This window comes from Suncus etruscus, chromosome 3, assembly GCF_024139225.1.
Source record: "Suncus etruscus isolate mSunEtr1 chromosome 3, mSunEtr1.pri.cur, whole genome shotgun sequence".
Lineage (NCBI taxonomy): Eukaryota > Metazoa > Chordata > Mammalia > Eulipotyphla > Soricidae > Suncus > Suncus etruscus.
The window spans coordinates 45,056,400-45,061,795 of NC_064850.1; the positions used below are offsets into that span (position 1 = coordinate 45,056,400).

At 38.4% G+C, this 5,396-nt stretch overlaps 1 non-coding gene across 1 annotated transcript; it reads left to right on the forward strand.

Moving 5' to 3' along the window:
- Positions 1-991: 991 nt before the first annotated feature.
- LOC126005317 (small Cajal body-specific RNA 14) lies at positions 992-1,125 on the forward strand. The gene has a single exon (XR_007494454.1). It is a non-coding gene; the product is annotated as a small Cajal body-specific RNA 14 (non-coding RNA).
- Positions 1,126-5,396: the final 4,271 nt, after the last annotated feature.

A 5,396-nucleotide genomic window follows, 5' to 3' on the forward strand; every position in this document is an offset into this window, starting at 1 on the left:
AACAAACCACTGGAAATTGATATTTTTTTAATTATTTTTATTGTGACCAAATGTGAATAACAAATCTTTTTATCTTCTTTTTTTCTTTTTTTTTGGTTTTGGGTCACACTCAGCAGCACCCAGGGCATACTCTTGGCTCTATGCTCAGAAATCGCTCCTGGCAGGCTCAGGGGACCATATGGGATGCCGGGATTTGAACCACTGACCTTCTGCATGCAAGGTAAACGCCTTACCTCCATGCTATCTCTCCAGTCCCTGAATAACACATTTTACACAATAATATTTAAGGTACACAGTGACAATGAATCAGAGCCATTCCAACCACCAGAGCTGTTCTCCCTCCACCCCTTTTCCCAGCAAGTGTCCCATATCTCCCTCCTTTGTCCCTCAGAGTGCTAGTGTAACTGTTCCACTCTGTGTATAGCTTGTTGTATATAGGGTATCGATTCTATTGTTGTTGACTTTGGGTTGGTGTTTAAGTCTGATCATTTTTTATTTCCACTCAATATTCATATGGCTGATTGGTCCTGGTACCATTCATTTTTATTTTCTCCCTCATGGGAATAAATATTTTTAATAAAATTCACAAATGTTTGATTTACACAATAACCTAATAAATATCACTGGTTAAATATTTTAAAAAATTGATTAAAACTGCCATACAGATAAATCGGTATAAATGAAATACCAATATAATTTAGACACGCATGAAAGAGCTGTAAACTAAACACTACTAATATCAATATATGAAATCTTGAATGAAGATTATCTGTGCACCTGGGTTGAGAATTCAGTAAGATAGAAATGTCACTTATTGGACCAGAGAGTAGCACAGTACACAGGCATTTACCTTGCACAATGTTGACCCAGATTCGATCTCTGGCATCCATATGGTTCACTGAGCACTATCAGAAGTGATTCATTAATACCTAGCCACGAATAACCCCTGACTGAGCATTAATGAAGTCAAAATAAAAAGAAACCCAGATATGCGACTGTTCCTGGTACTCGTTGCATTTGTTAGTCGTACAGTGCACTCGTTGGCAGTCACACACATCAAAACAAGGTTCTTGCTGACAGGATCTGTATAGTTACCAGATTATCTGTGCAATGGCTCCATACATGCTTAAAAAAATAGAAACCCAGAAATATCACTTCTATGTTCATCTATAAATTCAACACAATATGATTAAAATCCACTGAAAACATGACACACTGATTATACAAAAAATTAGAGTAATCGCAATAATTTTTCCTTTTAACTATTTAAAGAAAATGCATCCCATTGTTGACCATAATACTTTTGTTTCTAGAAAATTGGAGTAAAATTATTTAACAAGGAATAGAAAGAAAACAGAAAAAGGAAAAGAAGAAAGTTTTTAAAAACGAAATAAAAAAGAAAGCATTAGCAAGCACAATTGTGAAAATTATTATAATCCCCAATAAAGTCATTAATACAATGGCAGAAGGTTTAGTAAGCTCTTCTTGTTAGCTGTCTATTTCGTTAAATTGTTGTGTTTCTATAGGGTGACAGTTTCAATTAATGAATGTGTCCGGAAATTCAAAGCAGCATTATTGATACTGCAGCTTTTGGGGGTGTGGTCTCAGCTGCTAGGCTTCCCTGAAGAAGTAAAAGAGGAAGGTGTTCACACTTACTCAATAAAGCCCTGGTGATATCAGCCCAAATCCCAGCATACCTGAAGTTTGGTCAGATTGGGGTCCTCAAAGGGAATCAAAGAGGGTCATAGACAGGGTAACCAGGAAAATGGTGATTCTGGGTGATGGCTCTCCCTCTTCTCCCAAAATGGTCAGCTTTCTGCTGTGTGGCTATGAGCTTTCGTAGCTTGGTTTACATCTTGTTCAAGAAAAGAGTGAGTGTATAAAGTTGACCCAGTTCAAACATCAATCTCAATAATTTTATAAACAATTCATGCTGCATGTCCCCTGTGTCATCAGGGCCTAGGATCCTGGAAGAATGATATAGGGAAAGAACAACCTTATAAATTAATGGAGAGACAGAGAATCTAGAATGAGGCCTGTGTGTGTGTCTAGTTGATTTTTATTATAGGTGTACAAAACTTCAGTGGATAGGTTGGAGCAATAGTACAATAGGTAGAGTGCTTGCTCATATGACTGGTCCAGGTTTGTTCCTTAGCATCATGTTTTCCCAAGCCCATCAGGAGTTTTCCCCACACCATACCCTGAGCAGCACTGAATTTGGTCCCCCGGGCACTACAGAATTTGGCAAAACAGAGCAAATATGTCAGTAGAAAATGGGAAGAAATAGAGGCTAATTGTATATATCAAAAAATTTTTAAATGATTTTATACATAACTCCATAAAATAGCATACTTCTAATGGTCATAAACTGTGGGAGACGGAGCATCCCACATATCAAAGGAACTCTGTATGAATTTTCCACCGCCTGATTCAAGCTATAAAGTTTGCTTAGCCCCGAGCCAAAAAGAAACTCTGCAAATAAATTTAGCCCGGCACACAGAATCTGGCTTAACCAGATTCCTTAACCTTTCCATGGAACCTGTTTTTGTAACTGCTCTCAAAAACGTAATTATAGATAGGTTTTTGTAAAGTTTAAATTATGATCCTTATTGCTTGCACAAAAGAAAGATTTAAATGGAAAATAGGCTAAACAAAAATTGTATTTGCGTAAATATCAATTAGCTATTTGTTTAAGGATTTGCTTCCCCTCCCCACATCCTGCCAGGTTCCTCTTTATCCTTCCCGCCATCAAAATGTGTTTATGCTCCCATTGGTTAAAATTGTTATACTTGTACAAATCTGATTGGTTTATGTTTCAATCCTATGTTACTACCCCTCCCACAGGAGCAGGGCATAAAAACCCTGCTTGCCCTCATTAAAGCCTCTTGACTGGAACACACCTTGAGCATTTTACTAATTTCTACAGCTTAATTTTTTAGGTGTTCACAAAAGAGCTTAACACTCGCGAATCATTTGTAGCTGCTTTCTGCCTTCTGTCCCGGTTGAGAGAAAGCTGCTGGCCGGAATTCTCTCCCAGTAAAGGGCAGGAGCAGAGGCAGTTACAATAAACTATCTAGAATTGAATTGACTGATCTTGGTGACTGAGAATCTCTGGGCATGGCCCTAGACTCTCCAGGGCATAGCTTGGAAGCCCACTAAAACAAAATAAACATCTTAAAACTCTGGCTTGTTGAGACAAATTATTGGCACTTCACTAGAGATGTCTTAAATATGGGGGGGGCATGATACTATAAAAAAATACTACTTCCAAACCTAAAATTCCTAGCTTACAAAAGTCACTTAAAGTAATGGTAATAAAAGCTATAACAAATTAAACAAGACACTGGAAAACTGTTTTTAAAGCATGTATCTTTAATGGACTTGTATTTATCACTGAGAAGTTTAGTTTGACTTGTTATTAAGAAAACAACTCAGGACCAGAGATAGTACAGGAGCAAAGGTGCTTACTTTGTATTTGGTGATTGGATTAAATTCTCAGCACTGTATAGCCCACAAGGAGTGATCCCTGACAATAGAGCCAGAAGTTAGCACTGAGTACTAGTGAATATAGCCACAACACTGAAATAAAAAATTTCACAGAAGAAAATGGGCAAAGGGGTTGAATAATCCTACTTCACAAATACAGATGGCTAAATGTATATAGAACATTGCTCAGTGTCATTATTACAGATATATATTGTTTTTACAATAACTGTTATAGACACCAATACACATGAAGAGAAATTTAAATGAAAGAAATCAAGAGAGAGGGTGGACCAAGCCCCCAAAGCCATGTCTACTGCATCTGTCACCCAGAAAACCATATTGCCTGTGTCCCTGCCTCGCCATTCCTCCCTGATTCTCTTTGGAGACACCAATCTGACCAAACTTTAGGCATTCCAGTGTTTGGGCTGATATCACCAGGTATTTTTTGGTGCAGATGTAGGTACCCTTCTTCCATATCCTCCTTTGTCCAGGAGATCTGACAACTGAGAACATGCCCCTAAATGCCTCAGTGTCAGAGACAGTGCTTTGAATTTTTGGACAAATTATTTTGTTTGATACTGTGTGTTTTTTTTGTTTTGTTTTGCTTTTTTTTTTTTTTGGTTTTTGGGTCATGCCCGGCAGCACTCACAGGTTACTCCTGGATCTACGCTCAGAAATTGCCCCTGGCAGGCACAGGGGACCATATGGGATGCTGGGATTCGAACCACCATCCTTCTGCATGAAAGGCAAATGCCTTACCTCCATACTGTCTTCAGCCCCTGTTTCAGACTGTTAAACCTATAGCAGCACACATAACAGGAAGGACAGTTAACAATAAGCTCACTAAATCTTCTTCCACTATATTAATGACTTTATTGGAAATACAATAATTTTCACAAATGTTCTACTGCATTTTTTTTTACTTTCTTTTTTTATTTTTTATTTATTTTTTATTTTTTATTTTTTGGTTTTTGGGCCACACCAGGTAATGCTCAGGGGTTACTCCTGGCTATGCGCTCAGAAGTTGCTCCTGGCTTGGGGGACCATATGGGACGCCGGGGGATCGAACTGTGGTCCGTCCAAGGCTAGCGCAGGCAAGGCAGGCACCTTACCTCTTGTGCCACCGCCCGGCCCCTCTTTTTTGATTTTTAATTCTTTTTCCCTTTATTCTTTCTATTCTTTAAAAAAAAAAAACCTGGTGCTCACATATCTGTAAACAATATATTATTGCCAACTGTGTCAACTATGTGATGATGTATTTTCTTTAATTAAGTAAAAAAAAAGTTAAAAAAAAAGTAGCAAAGAATCTAAAAAGCTGGATATGGAGTGGTGGAGATACTGAGACATCGCTGATAAGAATTCACAGCCCTCTGTGAATTTCTGCTTTGCAGAAATTTCTCATGAAGTTAACCATCCCTTCCCATATTAGTCAACAGGCCAACAATGAAAAAATGTGTTCAGGTATTGGCTAACAAGCAGCCCTCATAGCCTCCCCCACACTCCAACCAATAAACCACATACTGTTGTGCTGAAGATGGACAGACAACCTGTGTTAATCCTTGCAGTGGAAGAGCACCACCAGTCATAAGGAATGAGCTCCTGATGCATGCCAGAGGGGCTGGACCTCACACTACTGCCCTGACAGATATGGGCATACAGTCAGTCTACTGTTTGTAACTCTCCTAGTCTTGTTCTCACTGTACCATGACAAAGTGTTTACTATCCTATGTTGACAACGATTTCTGTTGATTCTGAAATTTTGCAACATTTCAGTGGTTGTATGTCCATATCCAGTGGTTAAAAATGGAGAACCAATTTCAATCATTCCAAAGAAACGTTACTACAATACAAAGATCATATTTGAATGCCTCCAAGGTTTTGTTCTCCAAGGCAGCAATATAATCACATGT